Raw genomic sequence first — 18,436 nt, 5'->3', positions numbered from 1 at the left:
ATTAGCATCAGAAGCTCCTGTCCTGCAGAGCTGGAAGTTATCTGCCTTCATTCAAGGCCATTTGCTTATCAGAGAAACATCTGCAGGAGATCAGCAGGAACAGGAAGCTAATAGTTTGCAGAACAGAGACATCAGCACTGAGAGTCTCACCTCCTTGTTCACCATCCCTTGAAGCGCAGTGTAGAAATACATAATAGTCACTAAGAATTAGAAACCCTACATAAAAACTAAAACAAAAGTGTAATTCTGTTGCACTATCAGTGTCCACTTGTCAGTGACAAGCAGCATCCCTCAGGGATCAGCAATGGAACCAGTGCTCTTTATCATCTTCATCAATTATATTGACAGTGGGATCAAGTTCATCCTCAGCAAATTTGCAGATGACACCAACCTGTGTGGTGCAGCTGACATACCCAAGGGACAGGATGCCATCCAGAGGGACCCAAACAGGCTGAACAGTGGACCCATGTGAGACTCATTAGGTTCAACAAATCCAAGCACAAAGTCTTGCACCTGGCATAAAGCAACCCATGCCATCAATATGAGATGGAGGATGAAAGGACTGAGCACAGCCCTGATGAAAAGGTCCAGGGAGTACTGGGAGATGGCAGCTAGACATGAACCAGCAAGGTGCCCTCATAGCCCAGAAAACCAACTGTATCCCAAACTGCATCAAAAGAAGCATGGCCAACAGGTTGAAAGAGATGAACCAGCCCCTATACATGCTGGAGAGACCTCACTTGGTGTACTGTGTCCAGATGGACTCCAGATAGACTCCTCAGTACAAGAGAGACATGGACAAGTTGGAATGTGTGGATGTCCACGTTCACCACAGGGAGGTTGGACTAGATGACCCTTCCAACTCAAATGATTTTCTGATTCTACAATTCCCTTTTGCCACACACTTGGAGTGGCATATTACAGAACAGTAATTTGTAAGTAAGTTTATCACTGCTATGTTTCCTAAAATCACAGTCCATGTCTGCAATGTTAACATAACTTTCTCTACTATTTCTCTCTATTTTTCTACTGCCTGCCATTACTGAAATGACTTTTTAAAACTGAACAGTCATACAAAAAGTTCTGTTCAATTATTCCAATGCAGAAATAGACTATACAGAGAAGTTCTTTATTTGTGTAACTGTAAGTTATCATGACGGTAATCTTGACTTTACTTCAGAAGACTTGGTAATCATCACTACCACATCTAATCTAAATGTGTGCCCAGGTGGCACAGTGGTAGGAATGCCACGTTGCAGCACTGGAGGCCCTGGGTTCAAATCCCCCCTGTGGCACAAGTGGTAGAAGTGCCGCTCTGCTACACAGAGGCTCGAATCCCAGGGGGTTGGACTCGATGATCTCTAAGGTCCCTTCCAACCCGCACGAGACTATGATACTATGATACTATGATAATCTTTATTGTGACTAAATTCATAATGAATTATGCTCTTTTTTATTGATGCTTTCATAGATGAAGATCAGTCGACTTTCCTTTGGCATATGCTTCTTTTTATATCAACCAGATGACATTTGCTGACAACCAGAATTAGTAGATGAGTTAAATACTGAGCTTCAGATGGAAAGAAAATTAAAGCATCAATGATTCCTCTTCAGTTGGAAAAGTTGTATTTGAAAGACTGTCTATTTTCTCATTAAAGGAGAAGACTTATAATACTGATCAAGGTTATGCTGCTAGTTTTAGTTTATTGAATAAAATTTAATGAAGAAAAGCAATATTCCACTTTTCAAAGCAGAGATTGAATGAATGTTCACCATATCCTGGAACAAACGCCTCCATAATTCAAGCAGACCACTTATCTATCTTTCACACTAAAAGAGTCCTTAATGACCAAACAGTGGGAAAATACTTTACACACTGAAGTCATAGATGGTAATTTCACATGGGAAAAATGTGATTGTTTACTAATCCACCTATGGTTAAATGTCAAGAAGTACTAAAAGCTAGGAATTTGAGAAGCAAAAAAACAACATCAAAAGGTCATTATTTTTAATCAATTCCTTTTTCTACACAAAAATCATTATTTACAACCCTAACTTTGCTCAAGAGTTTCTAGATAACTGGCAACTTCTTGATGTAGTTGTTATCATAAAAAGTGTAACTAGTTCTGTTATTGAGGGACATTTTCTTACTGCTTTTTCTTTTTAAAGACAAGTTGTTAAAAGCTTGGAGCCATTGTTTGTCTTACATATTTAATACTGTTTCTCCATAAGCACTTGAAAGGAGAAAAAATCCCTGCTCATAAATTAAACACTGGATCCGAAGTCTTCAGACCAGACCAGAATATGACAAGATTTAATATACTTTAGGGTTCTTTCCTCCTAGATTTGTATACATAATGTTGGTTATAATTTTGCAGATCCCTTTTAACTCTGTGGTGCTGTTAACAGAACTGCAGCTGCTCTTTGTTTATTTTTATCTTTCTTCTCTCCCTCTGTTCATAATACACAGGCTTTCTGGCTCATTTTCAAGCTATTGAAATATTTCAGTTCTAAAAACAGTACAATAGGCCATAATCACTTATGTGCTTAGGAAACCCTTCCGCCCTCTCTCCTCTTCTCCACCTTCTATGAATTACTAAAATGTTGAAACAAAACTCAAAATTCAAGTGGATATCCTAAACCAGAAAATTTGTAGCGTGCTGCTACAGTCATTCTCTTCTAAGATTAAAATACTGCACAAACAACCTTTGAGTTACTTCTGGTGCTATAAAATGTAGACATGGGTGAACTCAAAGCTATCTAACTAAATTTTTACAAACCTAAGGCCTGTCCAGCACAAGAATTTGCTGTGGGGGAGGTTTTTTAATCCTAAAATTGTGTAGTTAAATGAACAAGAAATAAACTCAGGAGGATTGCACAGAGATAAAATAGAAAACAAACACCTATGATGAAAAAGTCTTTTGATTTGTCACTTCTGGTCCTGTTGTCAGGAGGATATAGGATAGTCTACCACAATTATTTCTATTTTCTTGTCACCCACAAAAGAACATACATAAGAAGATACGTGGTTTTCTCTTACAGATTTCCAGTATTATCTGTTAAACAAGGGAACGTATAGAGCTTATCAAGGAGAGCAGAATGTTGGCTTTATTTATCCTAAAATCTTGCTGATGTCTATAGAGATCTCCAGATATACTTAAATGTACCATAAAAAAAAAATAAAAAAATCCAGTGCAATGAGTGGTCAACTTTTACATCAGTTATAAACTTTTCACATGACCACAGAAAGGCCCCTCAATCTCCTCCTTCGGAGGCACATTATTTAAAAAAAGAAATTCTGTCAAAAATTTTTCCATCCGGGAGGAAAATGCAGAATGATTAAGGTTGGAAAAGACCATTAAGATCACACAGTCTGATAGGGGATAACTTATCAAATGGAGCAGCATGAAAAACTTCCTCAATAGAGAATGTTGCACATGCCATAGTGTCTTTGCTACAACAAATCATCATGTGACAAACAATCATTAAACAAAACCAACACAACTTTTTGGGGGATAGGAATGTAAGAAAAGCTCTCCTCACTGTAATTATTCAAAGCTATTTCCAAAGGTACTAGAAATAGAGCAAGTATTCAAGCTGCATATACTCAGTACCACTGAATATCTAAGAACAGCACATGAAGGAATGAGGATTTAAATAGCTGTGAATGCACCTAAGCAGCCTCCCAGCGCTAGACCAGCCCACATCAGAGTAGCTCAACCAATAACTCCAGCAATTTTCAGTGTACTAAGGGGAGAAAGCAGAGATGTCTGGAGCTGCTCAAAGCCCTCTTGCCTGACTCAAGCCTTCCTCATGTGATTACTTTTCTAGAGTCCTCAAAAGAGAATATTTGAATGCTTTGAGAACTTCTGCCCAAAGGAAGAAAATTCACTGCATTAAATAGTGCTCTAAGAAAGTTTTTTTAAAAAAAGAGAATTCATGCAAACCTTCTTTATAGTACTATAAGTGTTGCTGATCTCTTTTGCAACATTTTATAGATCTCTTTAACAGCATAAGGGAGATCAAAGAGCTCTGAGAAAACTTGATTCATCTCAGTTTCCACCTTGCATCTGAAATTCAGCAACTGAAAACTCAAATCCCAACTGACATTTGCTTTTCAGGCTCCTAGTCTGACACTAAAGCCCACAACTCTTGTGGGCTCTACAGAGCACACAGCAACCCCATCCAACCTGAAACATGCAAAGATCACGGGCATTCAGAATACTTCTCTGAACATGGACAAATAACAGGGTTAGAAATGCACTCATTAGTTTATAAAAACAGAGGTATCCAGAGCCTCATCCCCTTTAAAATGTAACTTAAAACTTAATTACCTTAACATTTTAAAATCTTAAAACTCAATTAGCTCTCAGAGTAATTAATACCTCCCACAGCTTTAACAGCAGATTCAATAACAGCAGGTGCAAGGAAAACACAGTCCTAAATACCAAAGCTCCAGGGTTTGGCTGATGTGTAGCTGCCAGGGCTCTTGTGCTCCTTTCTGCCACCCAACCTGATACCAGCACAAGAACACGAAAGTGGGAGCTGTGGCTAAGCAGAGAGGGATGCAGCACTCTGCCAGCCAGTAGCACAAGGCCCACACAGCGCTTGGGCCACAGCTGCAGGTCTGTGAAAACCATACTTCCCAGAGGCTCTTTGAGCCAGCTGGTAGGAATCTATTTGTTTTGCTCAGATTTTTGGGGGTTTTGTTTTGTTTGTTTGTGACAGTTGTAATGTCCGATGCACATCTGTGAAGTATTCTGTTTCTGGCCAGTTGGCTATTTTCCCCATAACCCCACTTCAGCTGAAAATTCTCAGCCTGCTCTGGGCATTGCCTTTTAAGCCCTTCCCCCCACAGTAGTGCAGGCATTCAGCCCTGCCACCCCCAAGTCCTAAAGCAGGAAGGAAATGAGATGTTGAGACCGCCCAGGTTTTTCTCCAGTGGTGCTAATTGTGGAACCTGCAGCAGGTGCCATGACATAGGAGGCTTCTGGAAATAGCCAGTGTGGTCTAGGGCTGCCTCCTTTATATTTCGAACAATAAGCGCTGAGCCTGATAAAAAGTAATTCATTGGTTCTGAAATGATCACAGACCGGGCAAAAGGCTGAACTGTGAACTGATGCAGTTCTACATAAGCCTATGGAGCCAGAGCCAGCATTTTTATATTCCATTTACAAAACTCCTCAATGATTGTTGTTGTTGGTTTTTGTTTCATATTAAAGTGAACAACAGGCTGAAATAAATAATTCTTATATTCAGATGTTTATCTGGAACTGCTGCCCGGACAGCATGGAGATTACTTTCTTAGGAAAATAAGACCTTTCATTTCTTCAGCCCTTTCTGTGTATTAAATTCAAGTGAATCAAGTGTTTATTCATAAATCATAGAGAAGATCTGAACCAAAAATCATTACTTTCTAGGTCACTCCAAAAGTAGTGCCTCCTATTTATTTCCTTGGAAATCACAACAGATATAAGGAACACAATATCATGATTTGATAGAGCAAATTCTTAGGTACAAAACACTGTTTTTCAGCATAGTTCCCACCATTAGCTATGCATTTTTGCCAGCAGTGAACAAGAGCCTGCATGCCACTCTCATAAAAATCTGCACCATCAGAAGTGATCCACTGTTTCACAGCTGCTATGACAGCATAATTGTTAGGAAAATATTGCCCACACAGTCCAACTTTCACTGTGCTTATATCCACTCTTTAATCTCCATCAACATTCAGCAAGCATCAATGGATGTCAAAAGGTGCCATTTTTTCTGCCCGGCAGAATTCAGTGAGACACCTTTGCTTCATCTGAACTTCCATGTCAGACGCCATTCTGTCAGACTGGCCCTCTGCTGCCATCTGTCACACAGGAACAAAATGTAACGGAAAGTTGGCAGGGAGGTTCCATTTCTACTGCCTCACCACCAACATCCACCTCTGATGTCACGAGCCAACACAGTAAAATAGGAGGTGTTACTTTCAGAGCAGTCTCCATACAATGAACAATGGGGTGGATATTTACTTATTAGCAAGACAACACAGAATGCTAGCTTGGCTAATATTGCTTTTCAACAGACCTGAAGAATAAATACTTTTAAAAAATAAATAAGTTTAATCTGTAATTCAAATCACACTGTATCTTTCATTTGTTACCCCCTCCTCCTCTCGCCCTCTCTCACATCCTCCCTCCCCCAAAAAGCTTTATACAAAGTGGCTGGAAAGCAAAGCAGGAATCTATGCAGACACTATCCATCACATTTCTGTCTTAATTGAATGACACCAGAATGAGATCGATAAAATGTAACAAGAGACAGCTTTGCATTTCCACACTCACTTATTCTCCTTCTCTATTACTGCCAGCCATCACCGTGACCAGAAAGCCTAAGTATTGAGTTTGAACGTTGCTGCCAAGCAAGCTGTTAGTATATGAATAAACTTGTCAGAAAAACAATAAAACTTATAATACTGGGAAAGGCCAGAATGTCAAAAGGGCACTGCCAGCAGCATTAAATATGCTGCTTTTAAAGCCATACCATAGAAACATACAAAGAGTTTCTGAGAAACATGGGAAGTGGCAATGCTTCAGATATGATCCCCCTCGTTCCCCCAAGACATGTCTGTGTGCGTGCATGTGTGACTGTCTGACATGAAGTTGTCGTGACCTCTCGGCACAAATCTGCAATTTCAATAACAAACCAGACCAGCTGTGATTTCCCCACATTCAAGGATTCTGAGATCTCCAATGCATTATTGATAACCTTGTTCCTGTGCTAAAAGCAGGGGCTGACACACTCATAATCCCAGACTTTTCCTGAAAAGCTCCAGCTTCGCATACCAATCGATTGTAAGAAATAAATGGAAAAAATAGCGCTTTTTGAAAGCAGGCTACATTTTATGTGCTGCATCCATTTCAGCATGCGTGCTCAGTAAAAACTGTAAGCTTTTGTCAAACTTTTTTTTCCAGCCTTCCATTATGATGATCTCATACTCCTGGCTGTGTAAGAGCGATGCTAGATTAACAGGAGCATAATTAGTATGTCAGCTTTGGAGTCACATTTGTGTTTAAAGTCTATGTTGCCAGTGCAGCTGGACTCCACAGGCAGAATTGGGGCACATCCTTCTCAGTGTGCTGCTAACTGCAGAGCAAATGGCAGCACCTACTGCAAACAGCTAATAGCAAAAGCAATAATAATATCAATTAAAAAAAAAAAAAAAAAAAAAAAAAAGGAACAGGCTGCATTGAGTGAATATGGTAAACAAAATGAATTATAAAGGCAGGAAGAGGAAAGAGATAACAATAGTAAAACTGCACAGGATATGGCTTTAGTTATGCAAAATTAGAAGGCTCCTAGAATCTGCAAATACAAGTATTACCAATTTTCTAGTGTCAGTTTAGAACCCAAAGAAACACTTAGACACTGCATCACAGGAAATGTTCTTTTCATGTTTCAAGACTGTCATATTTCAGCTTAAATCTCAATTAGGTATTAAAACAATTGCTGTACAAGTGCAAGCACTTCTGTCAGGCATTATTAAAGTCCGACTGATGAGACTCTTAACTTCTGCAGATAATTCTTCATGCCTGGTTGACTACGTTGCATTGTTTCTTCATTATTGTGTTCATCTTTAGTCTTAGAGCAGCTATTTTTCGTTTTTGTTTTTTTTTTTCCCTTTACCAACAGTGAAGTACATGTTGGCTGGAGGTACGAGGCTGACAGTTGTATCTTCTCAAAATATTCCTCGATTAATCACTATTAAGGGAATTTAAGCAGATAACAGCTTTAGTTTCTGTTATTGTTTCTTTTTTTCGGAAGGTATATTTACACAGCAGACCCAAAAGGAATTAATTTTCAGTATTACACAGAAGTTACAGCATGATCTTCTGAAAGTACAAAACCTTACATGACTCACTAATGATCACCAGACACATAGCAAAATATATGGAGAAATTGTCCTATATTCTCCTCGTCTTTCAAGACTGTCTAGTCCTGATTCATCCACTGAGAAAAACTAAAAACAGGGCTTTTTTGGCCTGATGACACTCTCCACATGTAGTACTCATTTGAGCCGATACATTTTTTCTCATAGAATTACTGCTGGAAAGCAGAAATAGACTATCATTAAAACCTCCCAATCACAGAAATTAAAATTGAAATATCTTATATCTGGAGGTAATGTTTTATTAGTGTGCAGCCAATATTATATACTAGATATCACAATCATAATTAGGGGAAAAGTTGGCAGCACTCAGGGAGAGTAAGTAAACCAGGAGAGTATTAATGCTACAGATTCAGGGAAATTGTAATACTGCAACCTCAGGGCACCTATGCAGCCAATAAGAAAGAGAATCCTTTAAAAGGGAGAGTTGAAAGGAGATGCATAATGTGGATGTTTGGACCAACTTTAGGAAAAGCTACTCTATCAAAGAGGAGGCTAACAGAGAGTTAGCTTCCCAAATTAGGAACCTGATTAGGGTAACTAGAGCAGGATAGTGAAAATGCCCCTTTGGAAATGCTTACATTGCTACAAAGAGTAAACAAAGATGACAGCACAGATTTTATTCCAGTGCCCACTCTATGGAGCTTGGGAAAGCATAGTAGCTATTCTCATGAATGAAAGTAACAGCGCAAGCTGCAGGCTGAGTGCAATTGGCTCTTCCCTTGCTCACACCTAGTGGATGAGTGCTATACACCAAAGCAGAAGAAACGCACTCTGTCATTTATGACAAGTAAGTATCACTTTAGGACAGCTCCCCAGGATGCTGAAAGAACAAAAAAGCCATTCCAAGGTCTACTTTGAACTAGAAGTCTTATAGACCGTCACCCTTAAAGAGCTATCCCTTCCGTCTAGTTCTCACTGTATGTAATTCTTTATAGCATCATAAATGGCTGCTGGAATGGTAGTCTGAGAAAGGTTATATTACTCCAAGTACTAGGAAATGACTGTTGAGAACTCAGGTCCTCTGGAAAAATTAAAACCTCATTTTTTTCAACATAGACTGACATTTATTTATATAATTCCAGGGATTCCATTTATTTTATTTTCATTTACTCATGAAGAGAGTTCATATTTGCATGCTTTATGACTGCACACCTGATGCAATCCATAACATCTAATTGTAGGACCTAAATTCTCAGTATAGTCACTTCAAAGGAGCATGCACCTCCCTCCAGAGGTCAAATTCAGAGCACCTACGACAAACAAGGGTTTGAAGTCCCACAATACTAATATCCTCACATTCAAGTAAAAACACAGGCATACAGAAGCAAGTGAGAAAAGCTACCAGAGAAAGGTACAAAGCTTTTCCTCAAATTTGTTGAATTTAGGCACTTTTTTGATGCCTTAAACACCATCAAACATGAGCAGTGAAAGCAGGGCTGACTTGGCAGTAAATGTCCCTGATGTCCAAGTGAGGGGAAACTTCTGTTCACAAAATCCCTCAGTGGGAACCTTCTGCAATTAGAGTGGCAACAAACTCTTAACCCTACTGGGTAACAATTAATTTCCTGACTATTGGCAATAACAGAAACCAAGGTAAGTAACCTGTGGTTCTGCATAAATAAGACTTCAGACTTCGCTGCACTAATTTTCCAAGTGTATATGGCATGAGCTATGGGCTACATTCTTCCACTTACCTCACTGACAAGTAAGAGGCCCAAAGTTTGCTTTGACAGATACCCAACTCTTTGGCAGAAGGACACCATTCCAAGCTCTTCCTCTCAAGGTCACCACAGGACTGGAGCACGGAGATTATGGCAGCAGCCAGCACAGCTGACAGGGTGAAGAACTAGCTCCCTCCAAATCACTGAACATGAGTCTGAGCTGCAGCAGCACCTTAATTCTCCCCCCAGACCTCAAAGGGACTTTAGCTTCACTAGGCCTAAAACAAGGCAAGAGTAATCTCCAATACACTAAGAGCCCTCACCCCCATTATCTGAGCTGGTATAGCTGAACCTGCACATGTAGCATGCCCCTAAGTGATACATGATTAAGTATTGATGTTTTAGACAAGTCTAAACACCTCTCCTCATATACACTTGCACTTAAAGTCAATGCAAAAATATTAAAGTACATGAAGATTCAAGAAGAACAAAGAAATTGGAATGCAGGTGGAAACCCAGGCAAACATCAACCTTTTGCATTTTTGCTACGGCAAAACACTTCACAAAACAAAACAAAACAAAACAAAAAAACCTCAAGCTGTTTGCAAGATATGGTTCTTTCCCAGGACTCCAAGGATCTGCGGTGTCTCTTAGCTGCCTGCAAAATACAGTCCCTCTATTTTATTCCAAACATGGAAGAACAAGGCATTCCGTGAAAATCAAGGACAGGACTGAGTTATAAATTACTGGTGCTTTTCTACTCTGCTACACAGCCATCATAACGGAGCGTGCTTTAAACAAATAAAGTAAAACTCACTCAACAAATTTAAAATAATTCATCATGCCAAGAACCTTATTTCACCGTTTCCCCTTAGCCCAAGTAATGGCAATTACATAACAATAAACATTTCTAATTCCAAATGTCAATTTTCTCTCTTCTTTTGCCCAACAATTGCTTTTATTTGAGAAATAAATTTAAGAAATCATTTATCAAAGAGTCATGAGTTTGCTTACAAAGTTTAGTGATTGTAAAGATTAATTTAAAGAACATACCAGATTATAGTGCTTGAAATGTGTATAAATATATGCATTCGATTTTAAAATGGATTTTTAAACATAACTCATGATTCAAGATGAAAAGAAGAATGTAAGAAGTAAATCATAATTTTGAAAACTTTCGAAGTATAACTAAAGATAAACTTAGTCAATGAAAGTAGGGATAATATTTCACCACTGGTGCCAGCCTTTATGACTGAAATGAAAGATCCAGTTCCCTGAGTTTTGTAATAGAGGAGTAGACAACTGAAAAAATAAGTACGGATTGTAAAAGTACAGAAGTTTCTAAAATACTTTGTCCAGTATTTTGAAATATTTTTTTGTTTTCAGTATTCTTTTTCTTTTTCTTTTTTTTCCTAGAACACCATCAAGACATTCTTTTTGCATTCTTTCATTTCTTTTTTGCACTTTCAGCTCCTTCCTTCTCTATTCTACCTTGATATCAATACATTATGTAAAAATTTATGATTTATACTGAGTACTCATTCTTTTTCTACATTCTTAGAAATTCTGAATGACCAAATGAGTAAGTCCCCCCCAGCAACACATGCACAAGCTGTTCTTGTGGTTGCATGAAAAACTGGAAGTGACTTTTTCTTGCTGCAGTTATTTTAGACTTACGAATACACACATGGCATTAAAATATCATTTGAAAAACGTAGACAAACGCTGCTCTGTCTTAAGTGCCGTTTTCTTTAACAGTTGAAAAATATGACAGCAAGTTATGTGGGATAATTCTATTCCAGCCATGTAGAATTGTTTCATTTAACATTCTGTCAAACAACTGGAGAGAATTTTGGGGATTTTTAACTGGTAAACACAAAACAAAGGATAGATTTTCTACAGCGACAGTTGCAAAAAAGAATTTGGATAATGTTTTAATAATGTCTTACCATATTAATCAGTTAGCACTTTTTACACTAATAATGTATTCTTTCACAGGCATATGAAGTATCTTCAAGTTCTTCAGTAGATAAATTATTTCAGGAAAACATACATCAGAAATCTGTTTGCTATCACATTTCTGTAAAGTACTTACTGCATATGTTAAAAAAAAAAGTTTATTCTGACACGTTATAACTAAGAATATTTATGGAGAAGGAGAAATGCAGAAGAGGCTTGAACTTAATAATGTAGAGCCATTAATTAGCATCAAATGAAAGAAAAGCAATAAAGCAATTTTGTCACCAATTACAGACAATTTGCCTAAGTACAACCATTAATTTTGGATAATATAACCCCCATAAAATTAAGGGGACAGAACTAATTAAATCAATGTCTTTTGCTGGTCTCTTCCCACTAATTTAAGTTCTTTAAGAAGGATCAGAAGTTTAGAACCTTTATCAGAACCTTTAGTGATGTAAGACAAATGGAAAAACACATGGTTATGATTTTCTACCTACAAGTTGCTGGCTTTAGGTGTTGTTTTATGTTTATTGGGTGTTTTGTCTGTTTGTTCTGGGGGGGAGGGGAGCTGAAAATAAGGAAAACTATGGCAGTCAAAACTGTGTCTCTTTAGAATTACCACAGTTGAGACCTCTGTTTACTTATGCTTTTCCTGCAGTTTTAGAGAGTTTTCACAAAAAGACGCCTGCTCAGGGGAGCCAGAGATATCAGTGTGTAATGGTTTGATTAAGGAATCTCCAGCATCTACAGACACTGACAATGTTAACATCAGGCAAGGGCAGGGAATATGAAACCCACTTCCCACTGTGATGCAGCCCTGGCCCCAGCAGGCTGTCCCAGTGGGGCACCATGGTGCACCGCCTGCCATTGGGGGAGAGTGGTAGCCGCGCAGAGGTGGCCATGGCCGCTTGCACACACATCCCTCCGCTGCCCAGTGCTGCCAACTCCCAGAGCAAGGTCAGCCATACAGACACAACGTTTCATTGGCACAGATACTCAGGAGAAGCCTTCCTGAGCACTGACACTGCCAAACATCTGTGCTAAACACTAAGAACAGGTGATGTGTCCCAAAGCCAAAGTTTTGCAAAACTCTCTTATGGCTGGTGATAATTCTTGTCAAGGGAGGTACTTTCTGGGGTGCCTTCCCCCAGCATTTGCTTGTCAAGAAAGCAGAGTAACGCTTTGAACAGTACAGACTCAGGGAAGAAAATACTTGCAGGACAACTCTGTATCCCCCAAAAAGGTTCACCGAGGGAACTTACAGTGTTTAATCGGCATCCATATCATAAACCTCGGGTGCTAGAGTACAAATAAACACTCTAAAGGGTTTTAGCCACAAGGAGATAAGATCTCTCTCTGGGGAGACGGCTAGAAACTGCTCCATTGCTATTGTGCAGACTACTGGAATGTGCTTGCTTTTCATTTCTTTCTTTGTGTCTGGCACTCTGGCCTCACAGGCAGTGTCTTAAGCCATGCAGGGTCAGGGCAAACAGAGAACTGCATTCATGGACAGATCAAGTTTATGTGAGAATCTGCTCCTCCTGTGCCCTCAATTTCCATTTGAATTGTTAATAAAATCTCAGCCTGAAAGCAGCTGATCCCATCAGTGGGGAAGTCATGCAGAGAATCCTCTAGCTCAGAAAAACAAAATTTCTTTATCTTTTTCATCCTCCTCCTACATTCGTGGGAATTATGCCATGTAGACCCCTCCGAAAGCAGCCCCCCTCCACCCCCAGCACAACACCTGATTGCCAGCCCACAGCTTGCACCGAAAAGGGGGGTGAGGAGGGGAGAGAAAGAGGGGTAGATGCGCAAGCAACACTCAGCTACAGCAAAATCACAACCACAACAATTGCACCTTCATACCAGTTTACAGACTCACAGACACCTTCAGGCAAAAAGAAACATAGATACTTCATTTTTAAAGTTAATTTCCAACAGCTGATAACGCTAGCTGTAAGACTTTCCCACAGCTTTATGACACCGCATGAACTATAGGGATACAGAGATAATAAAAGGTCACACATAAAGGAAAGAACAGAGCCATACCCCAATTAATTTGGTCTCCCCATGCAAAAAGATGTACAGTAACAAGAGCCGATATTTGCTGCAGGCAGCAGACATGCATCTCCTAACCTTGCCTCGCTCTAACTGGGCCTCTTGCTTCTTCTGCATTTGCTCCTCGCAAACTGTTTTAATATTGAACGCTTTTCAGAGGGATGGGCTGATGAACGAAAACATGAATTTCCTGCTTGCCCTTTAAGGTGGGTTAAAGGGGGTGCTAGTAATCAATTACAGAACAAAAAGCAAAAGACAGACTAAAGGTTTAACAAACTCAGCATGTAACAGTTTACACCCTGCTTTCTAACCAAAGTATTCCCCTTTACTCCTTCCTCAAAAACAAATACATGCATTTTTAGGGATGAGTATAAAATAGCATTCAAATAAATCCTGTGTGAAACACAACAACAGAAAAAAAAAAAAAAAAAAAAAAAAAAAAAAAAAGAAGAAGAAAAAAAAAAAAAAAGCTGCTGAAAATTTTATTTGTTCTTTAGACTAGCACATCAGCCCTGGACTACAATAAGTGTTCTAAATATACACTGGAATGTAAAATCTTGTGGTTCTGAGTTTTGCCTGCTCTCAGCCCCAGCCTCCACTCTCTCTTCCTAATAGGATGGGACAATATTTCTGTTTGCAGCTGTCACTGCACCGAGAAAAGCCGTATGGAGGCTGCAGGACCAGTCCTGTCCACCCAAAGGCTTCCATGTCTGCCTGGTGACCCAATTGGGCTTGCTCTTTGGAATAAGTACAAATTCCTGGAAAAGCAGAATGTGCCTTTGTCTATCTCAGAAGACAGATTGGCTGAATCGTTATTTTATATTGTTAGTCAAAGAACATCTTTATTGTGACAGTATCTCGTACTCACTTAAAAATGACGCAGGTATGCAAAGTCTATGCTTTGGCTTCCTGGTTTGGACTGAGGGATATGACACAACTTGGTAGGAAATCAATCCAGCAAAACTAATATCAATAAAGGATATGTTGTAGCAGATGCTTAGGCATGGGCATTTTTATCATGTGATGAAAGTTTACTTTCAGGGCTTGATTTTGCACATTTTTAGCTGCAGCTCCTTGAGAAACATTACTAACTAGTTGAGCCCTGAAGTCTGTTCACCAGGTGTCTGCAAGTAGGTCATGGGTGTTATTAATTACTTCATTAGTCACAAGTCCTTGAACAGTGTGTGCAAACATATTTGACCCTATGACACAACTTTTAACTGGCCGATACGAACAATCACTACTCGTTATTCACAATGTGTGACTGGTCACTTAATTCACAAAATTGTAATCTCTTTCCCTGACTGGTAGTCCATTCTGTGGACAAAAGAAGGTCTTTTTATGTTTGCTAACTTTCTTCAAATGCTTGTAACTGCCAATGGAATCTGTTAAAAATACTCTGTTCAAGGTGGATTTTCAGTATAGCCATTCTTGAAAGTACACGTTGCCATTTTTTCCTGCACGGAATCTACAAGTTGTGAACACCCATGGCTTTGACTTCATGCTATGAATATCTGAAAAGCTGCACAGGGAATAGAGGAAAAGTGGATAGCTTCATTAAACCCTGAGGTGCACACTCACAGAACACACCGATTGCTGTGTATAATTTACAATTTCATCTTATCATCTAACCCTGTGACAAGATGCTTACAAGCTTCCTTGCCCAAATGACCTTTTCTTTTTCTCCCCACTGCCATAAAACTTAGAGAATTCTTATTTCTTCTTTTTTTGTATGGTAATCCTCTCCTCATTCAAATACCTCCTTAAACTCCTTTCTCCTGGATAGCTTATTGATGTTCACTCATATTTTATGGATACAGTGAAAGCTGCCACATCAGAGCACTAAATACAACAACTGAGAGCAACTGCAAAGCAGAATAATGTCCTTTCTTTAAATCCAGACCTGAACTGCAATTCAGTGTGCGTGAGGATATAGGGAGGGGAGCAGAACTGCATAGAAAGATACTGCATAAAAATGATGCATCACATATGTATGTATTTATAAGCTTACACCACAGTACAATGTAGAGTACACATCTCACTATTTTTACTTAAATGTAACCATTTAAAACATGTCGACTGTAACCTCAATTTAATCTTTTATACACATAGGAATTTCTGTCAAGACCAATAGGAAGAGTATAATGGGAATAACAGAGCGCCCTCTCATTGTTTTTTTGTTGTTGTTGTTTTTTTAAATTGACTTTGAAATATCAGAATATTAACAATTACCTATGGTACTTCTTGAATGATTGTTACCTATGAAATAGGAACACTTAAATAGTAATAGTAATAGTAATAGTAATAGTAATAGTAATAGTAATAGTAATAGTAATAGTAATAGTAATAGTAATAGTAATAGTCTTGTGCAGGTTGGAAGGGACCTTAGAGATCATCGAGTCCAACCCCTGGGATTCGAGCCTCTGTGATGCAGAGCGGCACTTCTACCACCTGCGCCACCAGGGCACACATATATAAAAGGCACACCACAATAAAAATATCTATAAGATAAAGTTCATCCACTCATTTTATAAGTAATGCACGTAAGCATTCCGATAACATTCTGTAAACTCAATACTAACTATTGCTTTGGCAGGTAATAAGCTGATCATCAAAATATATGCATTCCTAAGGAACTGCATTTAACCAAAGCACAAAGTCAACAGACTGTCCTTTCAACAAAATCTAAAGCATTAAACAAATATGTGCAGAAATAACAATGCTACACATCTTTCTTTCTATAGGCTTTTTTTTTTTCTTTTTTTCCTGTCTCATGTGTATATAAAATCAAATTAGATTTTACATAAAATTGTCATAAGTTTAGGAAGGTGATAACTCGGCAAGTTACAAAGTCAGACCTATGGAGGTCATCTGGAAGTTATACCTGTTGCGCCCCATGCAGACCAGTACATGGGTTTTTTAACTGTGCCAAATCATATGCTGTACTTATAATGTAAACCATTTGAGGAATTAGACTTTAAATACTAACTCATGTAAATTTGAATGCAGATCTCTTGAAATGAGATTACAAATTTAATTAAATGGCACTTTCACCTTCCCTTTAGCAAGGGCATATCTTTGAACATCATTACTTGCTGCAAAAGCACTTCCAAATAAGTTATCTTTTTTTTAAATTAAAAAATTAATTCACCAATATAAAATATTTGTCATTGGAGCAATAACATCTGCACTTCTATGAGTTCACTGAAAAGTACAGTCTAAGATTTTATGTTAAAGAAGTGCTCATGAAAATAAACTTCTACATACTACATGGTGTGGTTTAAAATACAGTTCTTCCTTTATCAAAAATTACATTGAGGACATTAAGATAAGATTTTAAGATTCTATAAATATTCTACCAGTCTTTCTAACTAAAGAAGGAAATAAAAGATATTTCTGTTAGTTCCCTAAATACAAGAGAACACTGACATGAAAAAATTTGAAATCAAAAACAGCAAAATTTTGTTTTCTAACCTTTTAAAGTCGTGTTTCTAAGCCAAAACACCATCTCATACTGATTCTAGAAGATCTTTACAAAATCTCTAGGACAGCTTATTATGAAAAGGTGAAGGAAAACCCATCCCAATATATCTGTGAAAGTCATAGTCACCATCCTGGTTTGCTCAATTCAGGTAGCTCAGGAACAGCCAGACAGGCCAAAATTACAGGGATATTAAAACAAAATAAAACAACAGGAACAAAAACACAAAAGAAAGCAAACAAACCAACAAACCAAGGCAAGCAAGCAAAATAGCCGCAAGTAACACCTTTCTACTCTCCATGCCAGGCTGGGAGGAGCAGGGACTCTCAAACAATCTGGCTAAAATTATGCAGCATTATTTCAGAGGTGATATAAAGTATTCCTAATGTAGAGGCAGCCTCACATGACTTTTTCCTGCTTAACATGTGCAATTTCAGGGATGTTATAACACAACTTCATTAGCCTTCTCATTTCTTCAGGTAACTTTCCATCTCCTCTCTTGCATATGGTGAGGATCTACATCTTCAGTGCATCAATCAATCATATGCCTGCACAGCAAACAAAGGCATAAGCTTCTGTTGGCATTTAATTCATTTAGCTTAATCTAGCAAACATGGATGGAAGTAGCAGGAATGATGAGACATAGCTTCTGGAACCTGTACTGACAGCTTCTTGGGTACCCCAAGGCACACCTTGTTTGTGTTTCCTGTGACAGCGTTCTCCAGCTTGCTTAAGTAGCTAATCAGAAATCTGCTACACATTGTATTAATTTACTCCTTTTGCTAAACAGTTAGAAAAAGAAGAAAGTCCAAATCACAATGCAGTTCTTTTCAAGCAACAAAATACTTCTACGTCCCAACAACCAAAGAATGTAAATATAAATCACCAAACTTCCAACACCAGGGCAGCATGTTTTCCTGGAGGGCTACTTTGTTTTGGGGAGAGCAACACATCCCAAAGAAAAAAAAAAAAAAAAAAAAAAGATCAGTTCAAAATCAGAAATCTAGTTAATTCTAGCCTTTAATATTTAATTAGATCCTTAAGGATCTGAGACTTTTTTGACAGTAAAAAAAAATGTTGAGGTCTAATTTTGCAGTATTCCCATCATGGCACACTCAGATGCCCTATGTGATTTTTAATCATGACAAAGCGAGACTGAAAATCTGGGAGATGGTAAGGAATATATCTTCAATTGTTAAGGTTAATTTTCTCCAGCCTGGGGGGAAAAAACATCCAAAAAGCCTTTCAAAAGTGCAAGGCATTTCTGCCTTGTCTGTGATATATTACATAAAGTGTTTTCAAATTAGTTCATTAAATTATCTCAGAATTTTCAGC

The 18,436-nt window shown here is 38.4% G+C and overlaps 1 protein-coding gene across 42 annotated transcripts in view; it reads right to left on the bottom strand.

The window, feature by feature from the left end:
• LOC107322457 (uncharacterized) overlaps positions 1 to 18,436 on the bottom strand; it is a 416,365-nt gene that overhangs the window by 242,809 nt on the left and 155,120 nt on the right. Inside the window, exon 3 of one of the 42 annotated variants that reach the window (XR_014938994.1) lies at positions 16,367 to 17,649. The exons of the other annotated variants lie outside the window; for them this stretch is intronic. The gene's annotated coding sequence lies outside the window, so the exon portion shown is untranslated. Of the gene's footprint in view, positions 1 to 16,366; positions 17,650 to 18,436 lie in introns of those variants that run through there. 42 annotated transcript variants of the gene reach the window in all.

The sequence above is a fragment of the Coturnix japonica genome, chromosome 1 (assembly GCF_054131305.1).
Source record: "Coturnix japonica strain WE chromosome 1, WE-NBRP24, whole genome shotgun sequence".
In the NCBI taxonomy this organism is placed as follows: domain Eukaryota; kingdom Metazoa; phylum Chordata; class Aves; order Galliformes; family Phasianidae; genus Coturnix; species Coturnix japonica.
The sequence above is the reverse complement of the archived record's forward strand: the minus strand, read 5'-3'. Positions and strand labels throughout refer to the sequence as shown.